Source organism: Onychostruthus taczanowskii, unplaced genomic scaffold (assembly GCF_017590055.1).
Source record: "Onychostruthus taczanowskii isolate IOZ18803 unplaced genomic scaffold, ASM1759005v1 scaffold2, whole genome shotgun sequence".
In the NCBI taxonomy this organism is placed as follows: Eukaryota; Metazoa; Chordata; class Aves; order Passeriformes; family Passeridae; genus Onychostruthus; species Onychostruthus taczanowskii.
In genome coordinates this window covers 18,705,971-18,728,311 of record NW_024499239.1, presented here as the reverse complement: position 1 = coordinate 18,728,311, position 22,341 = coordinate 18,705,971, and the positions used below count along the sequence as shown (strand labels likewise).

The window sequence follows — 22,341 nt, the reverse complement described above, 5'->3', positions numbered from 1 at the left end:
ACAAAAATCAGATTTTATTATTGGCTGTTTGCTCGAGATTTGTTCTTTCAGATATCCTTTGGGAGCAGAGGGTTGGCAGACCAGTTTTGATGCAGTATCAGCCTCCTCTTCAGGAGCAAGATGAGCATCTCACCTCTCCCTCACCAGCGCAGTTAGGGACTGTGAGGGGCTGAAGATTTGGACTGCCCTCCCTGCCACACTGAGCACCTTGTTACAAACCACATCAATCACTAGCACACACTTGGGCTGGGATTCTCTGGATGAAAAGCAGAGATCTGCCATGCAGACATATAGCACAGTCCTCCTGGGCTTGTGCTCAGTCCATAGCAGTTGTCTCAAACACATCTTGTGAGCCAGCATCTCTCCACAGCCCTGTCCAGGGCCAACAAAGGGAGCCTTGCAGAGCTGCTCCACAAAAAACTTGCTCAGGCAGAAATATCTGAAGCAGTAAATCTGATACTTAGCAAACCAGTATCAAAATCCATCTTCATCTGCAGTAAAATAACTTGCTATTTACTTTATTCAGTACAAATTTTGCAATAAAATGACTTTTACTGAAAACAAAAGGTCACTCTCAAGTCCTGTGTCCCTCTCTGGCCTTTGATGATCTTTGTGGTTTGCCTGTAAACCGAGGTCCTCCATCATCAGACACCAAACTGCTGGGCTCACACCTACCCAGAGCAGAGCTGTTTGAGGGTCTGTGCTGGGAGCTGGTGGCACCTGGACAGTGGGAGCACAGCTGGTGGAAGCTCATCAGCTGCAGCCATGCTGAGTTTTGAACAAGTTCTGCTTTCTGGCCAAGCACAGGGTAACTTGGTCTCTGTTGACTCCAGGTGCCTACACCAGACATGGAGGAGCTCATTTGAGGTGAGTGACATGTGGAGTATACAGAATGGACACACTCTGAGCAAATTATTTGGGGGAATCCATCAAAACAAGGCCATTGTGCATGAATAATGCTGATGGACCCCAGGGTGCAGTGTCTTCTATACAAGACCCTGATTGTGGATTCCCAAAATTAAACCTGAGTTTGGATGTCTTTGGACATCCTTGAAGATGCTTGCAGATAACTTTCTACTCACAATATGCTAGAGATGAGTTAGGAAAAATTGGTTTTTAATTAAGCAAAACTTTAAAAATTAAACTCCTTTCTCTGAAATGCCTATAGCCACCTGTTCCCCAGGCAAAATCTGTCCTCTAACATCAACAATATCTCAGAGAAAGACTACACATCCCATGCATGTAGAAATCTAGAACCATTCTGAAAAAAAAACCCCTATGATTTTCCATCTTACAATTTCCAACAAGTGATTTTGCATTTCCCAAAAATCACAGCAGCACCTCAGGCTGCTGAAGTTTATTCAAACAGTTAATGAGAATTATTTGTTCCTGATTTCAACCTTATGACATAGTTGCAACTGATTTGCATTTCAGGTATGAGGGTTTTAAGTGAAGTTTTAAATTTTTACATTAAAGTGCATGTTGAAATCTGTGGGGTTTTTCTTCCGAAGAAACTAGGATAAAGCAAACAGCTGGCCCTTGTCAGCTATGAACATGATCTGGTCTTTGCACACGCCCACACAAAGGCACTCTCTGGTGTGTCAATTGCCAGGAACTTTTCTTTGTCCTTTTCTGACATGTCTGTAACATGAATATTAAACATGGCCAGTAAAGAAAAATAAGTTCTTGCATCTAAAGGAAAAAAGAAATTAAAATGTGTATTTCATGCATTTTTATGACTTTGAATCATGAATATGAGTGTTAGCTATACAGAAGGAAGAAAGAGTTCCCAAAAGGGCAGAGAGGGAGATCAGCTTCAGTCAACAGGATGTGTCAGTATGTCCACAACTCTCCCACGTAACGTGGCAAGAAGGTGTTCTCAAACATTTTCCTCTGCAAACATAGGTGACTCACAGTTTTCGATGATATGACTGCAAAAGTGCTAAAACACAGAACAAACCACAGAGCTTGAATTTCTACTAACGGAAAGGTCACCACGGTAGTGCTGACTGGTTGGGTTTGTTTGTTTTTGATGTGTATTTTATCTGAATTCATGCATGTGCACACACATCAGTACTGCTCAGATCTTCAATTCACTCTTTCTGTATTGTTTAAATATTTTCTTATGATTTGTTTGTCATTAAAAATAGCAGCTTTGTGCACACAGCACAGATTATTACAGTTGTTTGCAAAACCAAAACAGAGTACAAATAGAAGGCCCACATAGGAGAGCTGGCAGTATTTTGATGCCAATCCATCTGTCCAGCTCCCCAGTGAGAGAATCCATTTCTGTGGGCTTGTTTAAGTTTTATATTGTAATTATAATATAAATAATACTCATTATTTGCTTCTTTCAAGTTTCTTTCTTTGAAGAATGATATAGGCAACAGTTTGGATGAGCATTTGTATAAGCTGAGTGTTTGTACAGAATTGTGCCTTGGTGCTCCTAACTTGGACCAAAAGTTTAAATTATACATGTGATAAAATGGGGACTGTCACATGCATAATTTTCAAAACCCATTCAGGTGTACCCCAATTTTATGGCATTTGGTCAGATATTCAAGCTTACATGAGATTTGTGTGACTGTGCTGATATTCTCTTAGAGAATAAATTTTATTCCATGTTCTTTGCAGCAGTGTCTGTTTTGGAAAAGTCTGAAGAAATAGATTTTTTCAGTTCTACTGTAAAGGCCCATTTGTGTCACAGCCAGATGAATAGTTGAAATTGTAAACTTCTACTAGAGCTTTTCATCCCTTATACCTTATCTTATTCCTAAAGGTGCAGGAAGCTACACAAGAAGGACTTTTTGACAATTTCCACAAATTTGTTATGTATCTGGATGGAAGAAGCAGAAGAGGAAGAAAACAACCTGAAATTATGAATTTGTTATTTTTCTGGTTTCTTGGCAGCAATATGAAAAGCAATTTATTTTCCTCTTAGCAAGAGAGTAACATTTCAACAATAAACAAACATTTCTCTTTCCACATTGAGATAAAATTATCAAACTCCCTGAATTTTCCAGTGTCCTGGACAGTCTGTTGAACTTCAAGCATAAACAACTTCATTTACTTTGCAGTGCTTCTCAAAATTTTCAGTGTCTGGTTAACAGTTTTTAAAGATCATTTCAATTCCGCAACACACAGTGAATTTATTTACATCTAGTGAGCAGATGATGCAATTACTACATTGCTTAGAAGAAAAAGTAAAAAAAGAGCAGACTAAAGAGACACTGGTGGGTCACAGGCAGAAGAGGAGTTCATACAAGCACAGTGTGCTGCTCAGTGACACACTGGATAGGTCCTGTAAATTATAGACAGACCAGTTTTCATTGTTTTATTATCATTTACTTCTCAGAATATCCTTAAAATTGTATTTTAAAAATGCAATTAATAAGCTCACGTACCATTTCAGTGAAGTTTAAAGGCAGGTGAAATGGATAAGATTGAGGTCAGTTAACTGGCTGTGTGATTTCCTGAGTTAGAGTTGGAGTAATAACACTGTCATCTGGCAAAGCTGTGCCATGGGAAACTCACTCTCAGCACTGCATATTGACTCTAATCAAACACATTTATTAGTGCATGAGACATAGCCACATTAGACTGTAAAATCAATGAATATATTTACAGCCAATAAATTAATATTTGCAGGGTAAATACTTCTGTCTAGTTTTCACTCCTTGTTTGAATAATTTTCTGGATGCCATTCTTTGCAGGGTTCTTTTATACTTCAGGTTTAAGGTTCTTGATGTTAAGCCTTCCAAAAATACTTTTTATTTTTGGTTGTAATGACAGAAAAGGAGGTCACACCCTAAAGTAACCAAATGTTGTCCACACAAGTGCTGTAGTTTCTAAATCTGATTCCTCAGCCAGTCTCTCACCAGCAGCCCAAGTGTCATTTGCTTTACTTTAACACTTGTGTAAAATCCCACTCAGCTATCAGCCAATCCTGCTGAGCTGTGGTGAGCATAGCAAAAAGTTGGTCTATGGCATGGTCAGAAAAAATAGGGGAAAAAGAAGAGAAGAGGAAGGAAAAGAAAAACAAAGAGGAAAAGAAAATGAAAAAGGAAAAGAAAAAGAGAGGAAAAATCAGAAAGGCTCAAAAACAGCTATGAGGGAGGATAGCTGTTTTGTAACAAAGCAACTGTGTATACCTTTTAAAGGAAGTTCTATTTGATATAGAGAGGTAAAACATGCAAAAATGAATAAGCCAATTCCAACAAAGCTCTCAAGGGACTTCGTATGCAGGGAGGAATATTTTGGCTCTGTTAGCTGTCATGCTTAAGTATGAATTAAGCAATACACTATTTCCTTCGTTGTACAAAAAAATTTCGAGAGGAAGGAATACCTAAGAGAAAGTTATTTAGTGTTGAGTGTCCATGCAGGAAACACATCAAAGAAATGCCTATGCATTTTCCTTTTTAAAAAACTTTTTTTTTTTTTGCTTTTGAAATATGAATTTATGTGTACACTGAGGATCTGGGTAGGACTGACCTACTATCCCAGAACTGTGTGTAAAGTGAGGTGATACCCATAGATGCTGCCAGGAAGATTTACAAGGCAAATTGCCCGAGTGGAAGTTCCCCAGGCACATACATTTTACAGAGCTGGATGCTTTCAGTTTCCTGAAAGCAATGACAGAGTGTGGTGCAACTGATAAGGAGTGGGGCTTTTTTAGCAGTTCTGTCACTGCTAATGGCAGAAAATGCTGGGCTCAGAAAAACTGGAAGCAGGGGTGGGAACCAGAACTAGAGCCTGCTTTTGTAACAGATCATTTAACTTCAGATTTCACTCATCAGAAAAAGAGAAAGCTTTCAACAAATAAGAAAATAAAAAATGATCTGCACAGAAGTGAGAGAATCCTTGCTTTGGAGAGGGGAATCCAACCATGAATAGTCTCACCTAGAAGAGAGCATGCTTGACTCTGTTGAGGAAATGCGGTCACAAATACAAATACAGGAGCTGCATTATTTTGGCCAAAATTTATCCTTTGAATATGCTTATACCTATCTGGATGTCCTACCTGGTATGTGTCTTAACTAGGGCAGCCATTGCTGTGCCAGGACACTGGTTATGGTGTCCCAGGAACAACCTGTACCTGTGTGACGTCCCCGTGCTCAGCACCCAGAATCAGCACTCACACAACTGTGACCACACTGCTCATCTGAAGGTGAGGTGAGAAAGCTGTTGCAACTCTTCCTACCCAGGGACAACCGGTTTGAACGAAGTGGTAACTACTCTTGCAATTTCCTTTCTTGCTTGATAGCAGCCCCTCTTTGAGATTAGATCCGCAGTTTAGATTAAGCTTACTCTGTATTTAAAAAGAAACTTGAAATGACAACTTTAAATATTGTACAGCTGCTAAACTGAAAAAGCAAAGCTTTTCTATCTGAGAAAATAAAAAAATTGGGTATTTTTGAAGTGTCTTTCACCCTACTACCCAACCATTTTGTGCTTTGTTAGAGAAGTTTATGGCTTTTTTCCTCTTTCCAGAGTTAAAAGCTGAAAAGAGGGAGCAACACCTACTAGTTCCTTTAATGACTTATTTCCACAGCAGTATCAGAAACCCTAACCATGGACTGCAATTGTGTTAGGCCTGGCAATTTACAGAAATAACATTCCTGGCTTGTGGAGCAGAGCATTCAAGTTTAGGACAAGACAAGGACATCAGCAGATGAAAAAATAGACAACTTTTCAGAGCAAATGTACGTGACAGGCCCAGTTCCTTGCTATGATTTCAAACCCTTAAGTTGTTCAGTCATACCTCTGATCTCTGGCTGTCTTAAGCCCATGAATAGTATCTAACACAGATGCTGCACTTGTTGCCTCTCTGCCTTACCCTTTTTATACTCCTCCACCTCTGTGGAGTTGAATACTTCCTGAAACAAGGTTAGGAAAGGCAGCTTTGGCTGCATAAGATATTGCCAAGCCCTGCCAACAGATTCTGCTCTGGAAAAAAGACAAGGAACTAATTTTTGTCACATTCTCTCAGCCAGCAAAATTCACCAGCACACAGCACCAGACCACAGCAACTTAGCCAAAGCTGTTTTATTTGAATGTTCATAAAAAGCCTTCCTTCCACCTCAGCATTTCACATTATGTAGAAAACAAGAAACATTGACAGATAATCACCTGCCCTTTCTCTTCATTAGAGAAATTACTTCACATTCTTTTGATCTGAGTATTTGTCAGTTGTATTTGCAGTTTCCTGTTTACAAAGAGCTGACAGAAGAGTACTTAGTAGAAACAATGATAATAAAAAGCCCTTTACAGCTGCCCTCTCTGTAACCACCCAGGGGAGGCAGGAGTGAGAGAGTGGCTGTGCAGAGCTCAGTTGCCAGACAGGGTTAATCCACAAACATCGTTGCTGTTCTGACAACCCCGTTACCAGGCACAGGAACATCAGCCACAGCACCACACACAACAGGGCTGTTCTGCAAATGCATTCATTGGGACACCCCATCATCCTGCCTGCCACTGAGGGTCCTTGCTGTAATGGGGCCAGAAATGCCTGCTCCATAATCTCCTTCCATGGACACAACGAGAGGAAGGAACCCCAGTCCAGGGCTTGGAAGAAAATGTGCAGGTCAAGCTGGATCATACTCAGTCACTAAGAGCAGCTACCCAAGTGCTAGGTAGAATAAATAAAATGCGACTCCTTGCATGGTTTTGCAATGGATTGGGAAGAGAGAGTTCAGGCTCAAGTAGACTGTACTAGCTCTGCAGACCAGGGTCAGGAGCATGACAGAAGAGAGAGGGAGCCTCATTTGTAGGACTCTGACTAAGCCAAGTGCATTGGTGAGACATTAAAAGCATAGAGCACACACAAGGCTTTTGAATTCATTGTGCCAGACTTGCTCCTAAACCAGCGTGTTTCAACCTGTGCTCAACACAGGACTTTGGGCATCAAATTAAATGGAATGGAACCATCATTTTTCAGCAGCTTGTTCAAAAGAGAATAACCAATAAAATGGCTAAAAGCAAGGGCCCAGGACTGTCTTCAAGTTCTATTATTAAACAGATGCCTTCATTATATGCTCATCAGCTAAACAGTCAGTTAAAACTGAGATCATACTGCATGCTAGAACGTGACCTGAGGTTAATTACAGAGTGCTGTTTTTGTTTCAAAGCTAACAAAACAGCCAAGAAGAACTAAAACACAGAAGGATTTATTGCTTCCCAAGTGGCACAGAAGCAGAGAAGTTAATATATTTGAGGCAGAGGTGTCAAAAGCTGGAGCTCCAAAAATACTCTGCTGGCTCATAGCCACCACTGTCAGCCACAGATAAAAATAGGTCATGATAAATTGGGTGTAGTCTTCTACAGATGTTGGAAATGACCATGTTAACATACAAAACACAAGTAGCTGTTAAGAAGGTAGCATGCTTTGCTGTTAGGAGACACCTTTAATCAAAATTTAATGAAAATAGGATTTGGAGACTATTAAGCTGTGCTTTTCTGTAACATTTTTTCCTGAACACTGTACATCTCATTGTGATTAAACAGAGAAGTAAGCAGTAGTATATAGAAAGACCAAAATTTACTGCACCCACTTACAGCTCTGGTGCATAATTGAGAGCTTCCTTGAACAGGGACTTGGGCTGAAGGTCACCATTTTACAGATTATGACTTTCTTGTGTAGCAAACAAAGTTACAGGGTTTGGGGGAATCCAGAGCGGCCCCATCCCTGATCCTTAAAGGAATATGGCACATGACAGAGTTTCACCATGTAGTAAAGGAAATGGATCTGTAATAGTGATTTTCAGGACAAATCCCACCAGGATTTTAAAATACCCAAACTACAAGAAAAAAATAATATTCTTTTGCTTTATTCAATTTGCACATAAATACCATGAGATGTAACAGTTTCTCTCAAACCAGACATAATCACAGAGCACTGATTACAGTCTAGTTCAGACAGCAGCATATTTACTGCAGTAGGGAATTCAGGGCAGGTTACAGAGCAACCCAGGAAAGAGGATCCAAGCACAGAGTGCGACACAGCTGAGTTACAGTGATTTGAGAGGTAGCTTTGTGAACTGCAGTCTGTACAGCACAGACTGAGCTGCACCACAAGCTGTGCTGGGTGGCCACAAAGATTTCATTAACAGCATTTAGGAAGCCAGTCACTCATTTAGACTACACAAGCAGTTTTTCAGGTCTCTGGGAAAGCTGGATTGTGTCTATTGCACTGCCCAGGTACGAGCTGGACAAAAATCTCGAGCAGTGAAACTATTTCTACCTGTACTGATGGCAAGATGTTCTAACCTCCAGCCAAGCCCTGAAAAAAACATTAACAGAAGATGGCATAACCCTGATACATAAACACATTCACATTTCAGATATCCACTCTTAGCATTCAGCCCTTGGACAAATGCCATTAGCTTTGCTGTCAAAATTTTCCCCTGTGTTCTGGCCTTGGAAGCCAGATTCTCCTGAATTTTTTCAGCTTTGTTTTTTCTTCAGTGATTTTTTGAAAAGTTTTAAAGCTGGCAAAAGTGGAACAAGCATTACCACCCCATCTCCTCCAAGCAGCCTTCCTCAAACAGTTAGACAATAATTATACATTTATATATATATATATATATATAGATATAGATATAGCTTCATTTAAATATAGTATTTCATTGTATGTAGGAGACTTCTTTCTCTGGAAGACTTTTCCTAGTTTGTGAATGAATTAACTCTAACAGTCCCTTTCCACAGGAATCTAATCCTTTCTGGCATACCTCTCTGCCTATAATGTGGTCAGAACTGATGACAGTTTCAGGGCTCAGACTCCATGCATTTTTATCTCTACCATCTCCTATTCACACCTGGATTTCCTGAAGAAATGCTTGTGTTGGAGAATGTTGTTCAGTCCAGAAGTTTTTTTCAAAGTATGGTAAACAGAGTATTTCTGGACACCAGAGGAAGAGCTGAAGACAGTCTGCTAAATGACATATCCTCCAAATTCAGAGACTCCTTAGAATGTTTTGTTAATGATAAAACATACAAAACCTGCTTACAGCCAACTGTTTTTCTTGTATATTGTCCCACTGACAAGCTTTTGACAGGAAACACGTAATCCGTCTTGAAGCAGCAAATTATCATATTTTTCAGTTTCATAGTTATTTAGCCATATTTTGTTTAGTTCTGAATGTCACAGTAGATAGAAGATTCTTGTCTCATTCTAGGCTTTTCAGCTGCCCTAGTTTGTGGGATTTGCTCATCTTCTCCATTAGATACAGTAGTTGCAGTGGATTTGTCATCTTTTCCTCCTGATTCATTGCAAATTTCAAGTGATTCATAAAGCATAGACACAGCCTTAAAAAGCAAAGAAAATGTCAGTCAATACTTTTACCTATAAAGTAGATGTAAAATGAACTTTTACCCATGACACAGCACAGCCCCAGGAAAACAAAGAAAGAAAGGCCATGAAGTTACAATTACAGAGGAAATGAATGTTTCTGTGTTAGTGTTGAAAGGCAAAGCCTTCCTATGTTCAGATTCAATTCTCTTACTTAATTTGGCAGCAGGCACAAAATACTTTTTTAGAATACTAAAGATGTCAAGTTCCAGGGAAGATCAGATTCTATGAAATCTGAAATGGAAAACATTTTTACCCCCTTAATCTTTTAACTCTGATATTTCCAAAAAAATTGATCATACTCTTCCCTCTGGATGAATGCTCTTTTGATGCAGAAACTAGCACACTGCTGTGGTATTCAGATGCCCTTCTGGACAGTGCAAAAGTCATCCTATTCCTAAACATACATAGGTAAGTCCTTTAGCAAAATATGAGAATTAAAGATCTGCCTGAAATGTACACAAAGACCTATTCCCACAGACATATAAAATCAAATTCTCAAACTGAGATGGCATAAACAAATAAATGGGTGGAAGTCATGAAGTGGCCTTTTGTCTTCACACTCACATGCTGCTGTGGGGGTTTGCTGTCTGTGTTCTGATGAACCATACTCAGCACAGAGAGGTACCTGCCAGACAAATGTCAAACAGGAGGCCTGGTAGGGATGGCCAACTAAACTGGATCACAGTTCTGTGCCTTTTGAATAACCAGAGCCCCCCGGTCAAGAGTGAGCATTATGCATGCTACCATGAGCTGGAGGTTTGTATTAATGCTACAAAAGTGTTTAGATTTTGGCTGGAACCTGCAGAACTAGATGAAAAAATCATCAACTGCAATGGGAATTCCCTCAAAGGCCAAATTCCCCTGCAGCTGGAAGAACTGTACGGGAAGCACTCCCTGAGCATCTCAGCTGAGGAAACGTGGGATGATTCTCTAGAGACAGAGACAAGTGCTACAGGATCCAGCTTTGCCATGAGGATGTTCATTCCCAGGTTAAGTTACCTTGGTGTGTTGTTATCTGACCTAATTGCTCAGTGTTGCTGTGACATATAATACAGGTGAGAATAAACTCCATGCCTTGATTCAATTTCTGTGTTACAGGATTGCCTTTCCAACACCAAGAATTGTAAAAAAAGCATGAGACTAAATAGTCTTGCAGAGGCAGATACAAACTTTCATGTTCGTTGCTCTAGAAATGATGCCCAAATCTACTCAGAATATTCAACAAATTTCCAAACTTAAAAAGAAAAGTGTAAGTTAAGTTAAAAACCAGTGTGAGACTTGTTTTCCCCAAGTAAGTAGAGACTTCCTCACAATCAGAAAAAAAAAAAAATTAAGGTGATAATATTCTGCAATACAATTGAAAGGTAGTAAGTGCAATTCCAGAGATACCACAATATTTGCTCATCTCTACTGGCTTAATTTGTTTGAAATGTGGTGTCCATACACATGGTATGCACTGGCTTCACTAATCTACTGTATATCTTGAATTATTTACAACATCCAATTATGCTTGAACATTTAAAAAGATGGCACTATGAATCCACTCTTTCTGCTTTCACTAAAATAGCAAAAAGGCCTGTTACATGAAGGAAAATACTGAACCTAGGCCATGACATATCACTGTGGCTGGTAGCTGCTAAATTGTAAAGCAGCTGCAAAAGATTTTTATTGCAATCACACATTCTCTGGAGTAGTCTTATCCAGAGAAATCCTAAGCAGTAACTGGCTACTAATGAACTTTTCACTCAGCACCCCCTAGGATGCTTGTTTTCTCATTCTCAACCTTGTTTTCCTACATCTTCATTAAATATTAACAAGCAGAAGAGTAATCCCTTCGTAACTAGCAATTAGAATAATCTATTACTATGACCAGACCATATTATGACTTGTATTTTTGTAATTTTTAACTATGATATCTCCAGTAAAAGCAAGTCTCTTAGCTTCAGTGGCAATCTACTTACAGATAATGAATTTTCCCAGGTATTTTCTTTTTCTTAGAGCAATGACTATTGCTCAATGAAAGATGGATATTACTGTTTCACTATCTTCATGCTGATATTTTCTTTTGCCATGATCACAGTACCAATGTGACCAAATCAAGGCTGCAGCCAGGTTTCCTTACAGGAGAACCTGGGAATCTGTAAGCTCAGTAACTGCGATTGTGACCATGGGTTTGAACATTTTTCGTCTCTTCTGTGTGACTTGCCCTGTCCAGCTGATTGCAATGAAGACTCTGCCTGTCTATGCGAGGGTTAAATTAGGGCTTCTTTCCCTTGCCTAATTTATGTTTCAATGTAATTAAAAGATGAATAATTGCATGGGAAAAGGAGCTTGCTGGAAATCTGTACTTGCTCTCAGCAAGCGTTGCCTGCTCTAATGACCCTATGAGCTGAAGCTGGTCCAAGCCACTTGAGCTTGGTACAAAATTACACATAAAGGGACTTTCTTGCCCCTTTTTACTTCACCTACATTTCTTTCTTTCACTCAGTTTCTGTATTGATATTCTCCACTTTTTGCTGCCCTCTTCTCCAACAATATTAGAGTGTTATTAACTATAATAACAGATTTCAATACTTTCCTACTACATAAATATCCCTCTTTTTATTTCTGAGGGTTTTTTTGTTGTTGTTGTTTGGGTTTTTTTGGTTTTTTTTTTTTTTGGGTTTTTTTTTTTTTTTCGCTTTAAACCTTTTTCTATTAACTATAATAACAGATTTCAATACTTTCCTACTACATAAATATCCCTCTTCTTATTTCTGAGTGGGTTTGGTTTTTTTGTTGTTTGTTGTTTGGTTTTTTTTGTTTCTTTTTTTTTTTTTTTCACTTTAAACCTTTTTAATGTGTAGGAAGATGCTGTCCTAGGAACAGCAGGTACTTGTGTGCTTTCTGCTCTGTCCACTCCCCAGTGCCTCATTTTGAAAACCCTCTCACAGAATGAGTCTTTTTATAAACCTCTTACCCATTCAGCAGAATCAGATGATGAGTTTTCCTCAGCTGCTTGCCTGGTGGATTCATTTCTCCCATGAAGCTCTCCCACCTCGAGTCTCTGCTCCTGCTCTTGCCTTGCTGTCAGCACAGGAAGCAGAGCAGCACCTTATAAAACCCAAGCTGCAGTCAGTGCTTGCTTACTGTCCATGTCCAGAGTCTCATTGACACTCTCCCAGAGCTCGATAAGCACCGAGATGGAGAGTGCAGAGCTCTTGTACAACTAGTCTTGATGACAGGCACTAAAGTGGGATCCAGGCTGTAAATGAAATAAGCTGAAAACAACCCAAACAGTTACATGGCTGCCTTAGATTATCTCACTGATCTGAGACCTCTGCTCACAGCTGCCCAACATTTATAATTGCCTGCACCCTTGTCATTCACCATTATCTTCCCATGACTTCTTCCACCCTTAAAGTTCCAGATTTTGAAAAAGACCTCCAAACCCAACAACAACAAAAAACCCAAATGAACAAACACAACTTCCCTCCAAAACACCCTACCAACCAAAATTAATAGTTAACTAAAAAGAAATCACAGCTTGAAAGAAACAGAACTCAGTGTTCAAGGCTGGGTCTTTCACATGTCACTGCCATTTGTCACTACCATGAGTAAGAAACTATGATGCAGAGCTAAGTTCTGGCTCCTCACTTTTTCAGTCAGAAATCAGCAAGAAATTATCAGAACTGATATCCTTTAATACCCTAGCCAGGTCAAGGATCTTCAGTTTAAGTGATGACTCTCCTTGAAAGGTAAATAATGAAAGCAAGTGGCTGCAAAACACTCACCTGAACTACAAGCTGTGTCTCTGATCCCTCCTGTCAGCTCGAGATGCCACAGCAGACCAGGACCAGGAGAGCAATAAAAACTGAAATACCTCTTCAGTGCACCTCTCCAGCCAGCTCAAACCCACCACGTAACTTATATGTGCAAATGGAAATATTGTAACTCACCAGATAGGGTGGAGTGCTGTTTCTTTTTGTAGCAAAGATACAAGCTTCCCACTGCCACTAAAAAAGGAAGGACGGCCCATGCTTCCAAATACCTGCTTTCCAGTGAGTGAGCTTCTGCAATTATAAATTTTAAATAAAGTGATGTAGTGGTACAAGATAAAATAAAAGATCAACATCACAGCAAAATGAAAGGCAGGTAAAATTAAAAATTATTTCAAGAGTGAATCAGGTGTGAGGTCACTTTTCCGTTCCTAAGGGATGCATGCCTGATGAACAATAATGTCAGTACCTCCTACAGCTCCTGCAGATTCACATTCCCCCTCCCCACAGTATTTAGCACAAGTCTTTTCTGCTTGTACTTGACCAAGCAAGAGATCAGATTCCCTAGCTCATTTTAGGACATTAAAACACTGTTAAAGAGTTAAAATAATCTACATTCATTTCCCACCATTTTGAACACTACTTCCTTGATTCTCTGGCACTGATATTTTCTAAATCTTTGATAATTTTTGTCTTTCCCTTTGAGCCAGCTGATCCATGGTATAAAATACTGTACAAAACTGGAGTGTACTGCAGGATTGGAAAGGCTTCATGTGACTTGACTGGTCAGCAAGTGAGTGATGTTTGGTAATGCTAAAGGTCTAACCATAGCTAGTCCCCTAGTCTTTCTCTGCTTTTGAGAGGTATAAAGAGAGGTGAAGATCAGCATCTTCCAGAACTGGTGAATAATGCCTTCACTCAGCTGTATAACAGAAGTGAGGCAAATTGTCTTCTGGGTGTCTCACATTGCATTAATAGTTTAAGGATAAACAGATCTCACTCCCATAGCTGAAAATTGTAGTCGTGTGTGAATACTAATTGCATTCATGCTTCTCATTGCTTAACTCAGAATTGGGATCTCAGGTTGCTCACCTGTAAAAGTGAGCATATGACTTTGGTAGAAGAGGGAGACACAGCACATATAAAACAATTAGCCACAACAATTTTATGGACACAAATCCATATAGGGCCCATACTGCTCTACCATTCATATTGATTGTTTTATCACTTTTCATTAAGAACTTGAATAAAAAAATAAAGTGGTTAATAAAGGTTCCAGGTTACTGAGCAGAGTAACCACGTGATCACTGCAGCCCCCTGTAAGCACAAGCAGATTCACTCAGTGTCTCACACCTATCCCCCTCTGAGGAGAAGGAACTGTGGCTGGGTCTTGCGTGAAACACGCAGCTCATGAACAGCATTTTTGTAAACCTTAGGTAATAATTCCTATTAGCAAATCCTTATGGAGGAAAACAAACACTACACAGGAGATATTAAGGCAGAGAGTTTAAGTCAATTGTGATTAAAAGTTGTGTCTGTCTCTTTTACCCAGAAGTCCAAGTGGGGAGGAAGGAAGGTGGGAGGTGCAGGAAATGCATAACATAGTTCAAACTGAAGAATCTTTCTGACGACAAGTGATATGGCACTAACATGTTCTTGCCAGCCTACCTTTCTCTTCAACAATCACTGTTGTCCCATTTCCACGTAGTTTCTTAAAGAAAGGTATTTCAATAATTATCTCACAGTAGTAAAATCCAGTGTCATTTACATTGGCAGATTTGATGACTAGCACATCCTTGTTTTCACGGGTGATGTTGGACGAATAGAGAAGTTTTGCTGATATACTTTTAGTGATGTTCACTTTATTAACAAAATTCCAGTATGCTCTATACCTCTGAACAGCTTTTTCCCAAATACACGTGATTTCAGTGTAGTCTCCAACTGATAGATTTATATTTGTTGGTGTTTGGATGACTCTTAAATTATTGGGATCTATAGCTATGGAGAAATACATATAGATTTAAAAGGTAAAACAACAAAGAGATGTCATTAAAGCTGTATTTAAAATAAATAATTTAAATATTAAAGAAGTGTTTCAATATTAAAATAAACATTTAAAATAACAAGTAATACTGTAAATCACGATGACATTAATTTTCAAGCTTTCTACTCACTTCTCCCTTGAGTGACAGCAATTTTTTTCTGGCTAAAGTAAACTTTTAATCTGATGTGTTAAAGTCCTCCATCATTGTTTGTGTGCAATAAATTAATATTTTCTGCATGCTTGTTGATAAACATATTTTTATCTTCAAGAAAACGCTTTATAAAAAGAGAATGAGTCTGAAACATATTAAACACTCTCTGCCAGATAAAGAAGAAACAAAAGGAGTAATTCAGAAAGATTAATTGATCAATAGTGAAAAACTCATCAAGGTTAAAGAAAAAAGACGCTGCAATTTTTGTCCCTATGTAGGACTTCTTGTCCAGCAGTGCTTCTAGTGAATGACAAGTGTACAGAATTTTAGAGGTGGGTTTTTTCATTGGTTTCAACTTCTTCCATTAATTACTTGCTGACAAGTAGTGTATAATATCCCAACCACCTCCTTCATTTAATAGGAGAAGCCACACAGATCATTGGGTCTCTTGTCTGGCTTCTAAGAAAAGTCTGACTTGGACAGTATCAGTAGAAATCAAACTTTTTGTTCCTTCCTGCTTTCAATACGTTTTTCTCTCACTGTCAGCATGCAAAGTAAGTGACACATGAGACATTGTGCAATATATGTACAAAACATTTTCTTCTAAAGTGAAGCCACTGTGTGGGTATCAGATAACTCTTTTTACATTCTAATGGCGTTGATGCTCATTACAAAAGTGCTAATCCTATAAAATCTATTCCCATGACTGCTGAGACAATTATTTTCATATGCTGTATGAAGAATTATAATTCCTTTTTTCTATCCTATACAACATTCAAGTGAAGAACTAATAGGAGTAAATGGCATGATTTTCTTCTAAATTTTATCCTGTTTATCACTCAGGCACATTTCACAGTACGACATAATGAATTAGACAATTTTTTTTCATATCTCACCCTAAAATGGCATCTGATTAGTTTTATCAAAAATATGCAAATAAATGTTTCTATTTTTTTCAATTGAAAAAGCCATATATTCATCACAAGTAAAGGAGTCAGGAACCTCCATCTTTACAATGCAACACTTAAAAACTTGTAGAGAACAATATGGACAGTATAGGGGTAATATAAGCAGCAGAAAAAAAAGGGAAATAATTGATGTGTGTAAATGACAACTTAGAAGCTGTTCAAGTTACAGAAATAATCACTGATTTCAGTTTTTCTGTTAATTTCATTTGTTGTTTAAAACAAAATTCTGCTATTGACGGCACTATATTTCCATCTTTACTATTTTTCTGAAAAATATCACTGAAAAAAATATTTAGCTAATTTTTTAACTCATATGGAATACCTTCAGCATTATCCACTGTGATTTGTATTGAACAAGAAAGAATTATGAATCCTAATCTTCTTTGTATTTCAGTACCTATGTGATCTAGAAAAATCCTTCTCAACAGTTCAAAATTCTACATTCAGCATTTGTCATAACAAATATTCAAGTCAGAAGTCCTAAAAAGATGGTGCATACATTAACCTAACATCATTTTGGGTGTTGAAGTGTTCAATTTGTTCCTCTATGCTTTCCCTGCAACAATTTCTTTGTGAAAATGCTTTTTGATTTCTCATGCTTTTTAATCTTGCTTTCAGCATTATGAAAAAAAAGTTAATATTCTCCTTGTCTCACATGTGTATTTGAGGTGGTTATACTATAAGTTTTTTATTTTTTTAAATCCAGCTCAAGAATTACAGGCAACTAACTAAAAACAAAACAACTACAACAACAAAAAAAAACCAAAAACCAACCCAACAACAACAACAAAAAAAACCCAAAACAAAACAAAAAACCCCCCAACACTTACCTAAGCAGCCAAAACACACTGTTAAAAGAAGTTTCATTGAAATTATTATCATCATGCAGAATTATTAGCATTTGCATCACGCTGCCTTGCTTGAAAATCAGCAAAACACCAAATGAAAGCACATTAAACTTGCGGCTTAACTTCCTCTCCCCTCATGTGGCGATGATGATGCAACCTAAATGCAACCCAATTTTTCACTACACTCTGTAAAACTGCTGTTTCAGAACTCAGCCATCCTATTTGAAATTAAATAATTTATTATTTAACATTTAAACTGTGTTGTAGCTGGCTGCTGTTCAACCTAGATCAGTCTCTCTTCTGGGATGGCATAAAGAGCTGGTTTTCCATGTGTGGTTTCATGGCAGCGTTTGCCATTGTCCTAAAATCCTTCATTTAACAGCATTTTAAAAGGTGAGGTTTCTTCATCTGCTGTGCATGGGCTTGTCAGCAGCCTCTTCCAGCCAAGCAGCTGAATCTCATCCAAAGCCAGAGACAATGACTGCATGTGGGTTACACTGATGTTGCTCCTATCTCTCTTTATCATACATTTCATTGCCTCCTTGCTGAAATGTTGCCTGAATTCTTCCCTCCTGCGAGAAGTACTTTTGCCTTAACGGCAGCAGAGCCCTGCTGGCAGGAGCAGCAGAGGAAGGCTGAGTGCCATGATCCCACTTGAAGTGGCCCCAGCATCTTACAACACCAGTGGGGATCTTATGCTGTGCGTGCAATACATCAACCATCACCTCTGTGGGTGCAGCTGCCTTAATGCAATACCAGTGCCATGTGCATTAACTAAAGCTCATTTCAGGAAGATTATAAGCATAGGTTAAAAGAAAATTATCTACATTTACCTCATCAAGGCAAGGGTAAAACTTATTCGCCACCAATTATGAAAAAAATTTCTGCAAATGCAGGTAACTCTAAGCTGCTTAATATTCTCCAGCACTGATTTTTGGCTCCAACCCAGAAACACTTATATGGCCTGGCCAGAGGCATTCCCTGGAAGACAAAACATTGCATTTGTTTCTTAACTTATCCATCTTATTCAATGTTTCAAATGCAGTTACCAGGCCAGAAAAATTTGTCCTGCAAAAATGTTCAGTTGGATAATGTCAAAATTACAATGACAGGGAAACAAAAAGATAAAAAAGTAAATCAAATAGAACATGCTGAGAATATAAATCAGTTACATAAAAAACTTGATTAAGAATCTGTCAGCTACTAATTTCCTAGAACTTATATCAGGTTTTAGTAGCACTGGGCAGGTGCCCAGAAACCGCTGAACAACGTTTTGTAATGATGACACAGTCACATTTAGAGCCTAAGGCACTGTTCTTTCCAGTAATCAGCAACAAAAGCACAGTGCACCAGCTCATCTACTTCTCTGTATCTACCTTACAGATATAATTTCAGTGATATTTAGACTGCCATGCAAAATTAAGAGGAAGAAGATAGCAAAGATAAATGTCACAAAGTGCTACAGGCTAGCCCCATTTCTGATGGTATCAGCTGACCTGTTTATCATCTTTTAGAACTAGTGAGGACATAAATACCTTCAAATTCAAATGAATAAAGGGATTTATTAAAGGAAATTATTTATATTTAAGGATATTATTTTATTATATAAATAATTCTGCTTGTATCCATGCTTTGGTAGTACTGATCAAAGATGTAGATTGCACTAAAAATTTACATACACAAAGATGCATGTGTAAATCCAAAGGAAAAAGTATTTTATTTTGTATTTAAATTATTGCATTTGTGAATTTAGTGTTGACTTGTGCAGCTGGCAGCTCCAACATGCAGAATAATTTGTCTAGAAACTAGGTGAAGCTTTTTCCATAGTGCTGATAGCAGCTTGTATTTACTCTAAAAGACACTTTGGTTCTAGTCCAAAGCATCTCCTTTCAGACATGAAATGAACTAGCACACAAAAAAAGGGGTTGGCTGAAAGGTTTATTTTTAGCCCTGGTAACTTCTCTGTACCATTTTACAACACAACCTCACAAACTCTCATGACAGCACTACCGAGTGGGTGGAAAAATATGGTGTCAAAATTTCTTAAGTGACCTTTGCTGCCAGGAGAAGTGTAGCACACAAAATAACTCTGTGGGTCAGGAAAACATCTACAACAAAAAGAAATACTAAGGGGATCTTTCTGTGACTCAATCATATTTAACCTTGGAAACTGTATTGATGAATTTGGATTCTCTAAATGTGTAAACTCACCTGTATGCTGGAGATGACTGAAGAGCAGCTGCTCAGTACAGTCAGTCTGTCTCCTCCAAACACTTCCCACAAATCTCTCTTCCCAAAACTTTTCTCTGTCATTTTCAAAAAGCATCACTTGAGACACACTGAAAATTACCTGAAACTTTTGAACAAAGAGGATCTAAACCCTCTTCCTTCTTACTTATATATCAGACTTGTTTAGAGCTTGTAATACAAGTATTAATGAGACAGCAGCTTTTTTGAGGTGTAACTGCCAGCTGGGAAAATTTATTAATAGATAGCAAGAGTGAGGAGAATGTGTGTGTGGAGTGTGTGTGGAACTGAAACTAACACCATTGCTTCCCACAGCACAAACATGCACACGTGGGACTTTGTCCTCTGGTTAGAACATTACATCAACCCTCTTTCTTTTGCAGGTCCTGTCTCATCCATGGTTTGAAGTAGTATTTGAGTGGCTTGATTTCTATCAATTTTTTATGTATCACTGCAGTATTCCTCCTCACTAGATTCATATATGTGAGGGAAGAAAAAGGATCATCAGTAAACAGGTCACTCTACTGAGATTTGAATGCCTGCAGGCTTCCATTTCCTTAGGCTGAGACTTCTCAGGAAAAAGAACACACAAAATATGGAATGACATCTTCTTCTAGCAGGAATGCCAGGCTTTTTACAGACCACAGTCTGGGATGCCTCTGGTGCAATACAAGATTTGACTCTGGCAAATTATTCCCTGATGGCCAATTGCACTGAAATAACTCCAGATAAAATATTCCTTTTTATGTCATCTTTCTTCCTTTAAATCAGAAAGCTTCCACTAATCAAAACAGAAATTCCCTCAAAGAGATAAATCAGCTGGTAATGAGGTATTCCTGCTTGTATTATCCGGTATAAGAAGGTTTTTGTAGGCCTAGCTCAATCTGCCACCTGGCAAAGCAGCACCCAGAGGTAGCAGCTGTAGGATCCTCTGCTGCTTGGCCAGGACTTGTCTCCGTCTCTCTGCGTGCCTCCCAGTGAACCCCGGCCAGCCCCGGGTCGGCAAACAGCGGGGGGGCAGCCCCGAAGTGACCGACAGCGGGGGGAACACTCTCTGGTGCCCCGAGGGTACTGAGGGCAGCTAGGCTAGTCGCCTTTGCAGCAGAAGAGACGCTGGAGACATGGGTGGAGGGTAAAGGCCGTCTCTGAACAGGGGGCCAGTCCAAGGTTTATTCGGAGCTCCCCAGAGAGCCCCACACCTCAGGGTGCGCCGTGCTCAGAGTGAGACAAAGGAATCTCAAGGTTACATTTAAAGGGGGGGAGGAAACCGAGGGTAGATACATTTGCTGACCAATAAAGACCCTCCAGGGATACAGCCTTAGGGGATGGACATTTGGGATAGCGTATAACATCATCCTTGGAGGGCTGACCCCTGGCTTCGGGCTAATCACTCGACGGCTTTGACCGAAAGATCTAGATAGAAGGGATGGGATGCTGAGTGACTGACAGAGAGCCAGGGCGGGGATTTGGGGGATGATCTCAACACAGGAGAATGGTTACACAGGTAGAGGAAGGGGGTACAAAAAGGGGTACATCATCTGGGGAGAATAAGGGGATACAAAATCAGAACTATTACAAAGTATAAAAGCACACTGCAACAAGGACTGACCATGCAATTGCTCACTAAAGGAACAGCTCAATTTTTAAAAATCTATCAACATGACTTGCTGTTACCATCACTTGTTACCATCACCATTTCAGTCACAAAAATATGAATTGCACTCATATCTCTGTGTAGTCCATGCATTATATTCCACAGCAGAACCAAGCAAGGAATGAAGGAAGGTGTAGAATCAAGGAAAACGAACACATTCCATTTCCCAAATACATACACAAAACAAAATGAAAACCAGCTGCCATCATGCTTTACTGCATCACAGTAACTGGTTTTTTGTGCTTCCCGATGTTGCAGGAAAATGGCTTCCACTGCAATAGGACAGGTTTGATTGGCACATCACTAAATATTTACAGCCATGGATGAAAAATGACCATCAGAAAATAAGAAACAACCTTTCTTCATCCAGTAACTGAATGTGACAGCTTCTGAAGTGAGTTCAATGAGATGCAAAACTGGCTGTCTACACAGAAAAGCTGACCACCAGTGGAGGTCTTTGGCAAAACTATTTCCCAATAGGTATTCTGGAAGGGCCTTTTTCACTCTTTTTCCTTTGTTCTTGAACAGTGTCTCCACATGGAGAAAATTATTGTTGAACAGCCAAAGTAAATTAGAACAATTACCACAGTAAAATGTCATTTTTACATTATTCTAGATCTGGGACTATTAAGTGGCTGAAAATGCACCTATTCTCTTTTAAGCCTCTCTATTTCCTCTTTTAGTTTTATGTTTCACTCATCAGAAATACAGCTTTGTACAGTGTTGCACCAAGCATAATTCATCATTACTACTGCAGTGAAGTGACTGACTTGATTCTCATCTCAGCTGTGGGCATTTTCCTGGTGAATAAGCAAAAGAAGTAGAGATGCCCAATGGCATGAGAACAGAGTAAGATTCTACACATCCACGTTTTCTAGAGCTAAGAACCAAAATAGAAAAAATGCAGATTTTTGACAAAAATCCATACCAGCTCTTGGGAAAGTTAGTCACCATCCAGGTTTCCTTCTGCTGCTCAATCAGATCTGCTTAGTTTGCCCTCACTGCCAGTTTAACCTCTCCACACAGTACTCCATAGTCAACTTTGACTTGCTGCTATTGGAACATTTCCTGCTACCACTGTGCACATTGTCTGAGCCTGAGAAGAAAGTTCACAGCATCACAAGAACAGTGTTCCTCCTTTGGGTTACATGATGAGTCAGCTCCTGGCCACAGGACAAGACACACCTTCTGGTGTTAAACTGGCTTCAGTTTACCCTGACCACAAGACACACATCCAGGACCAGGATTCTGTCAGGCAAAGTTCATCAGTTCTGAACCTCAAGGAGACACAATTTAAATGAACTTGGGGCTAAGAAACACAA

General features: G+C 39.1%; 1 long non-coding RNA gene across 1 annotated transcript in view; it reads left to right on the top strand.

Annotated features, from left to right (window-relative positions):
• LOC121335192 overlaps positions 1-5,181 on the top strand; it is a 39,820-nt gene extending 34,639 nt beyond the window's left edge. Inside the window, exon 3 of the long non-coding RNA XR_005952528.1 lies at positions 5,041-5,181. This is a non-coding gene — a long non-coding RNA (uncharacterized LOC121335192). The remainder of the gene's footprint in view (positions 1-5,040) is intronic.
• The last annotated feature ends 17,160 nt before the right edge of the window (positions 5,182-22,341 follow it).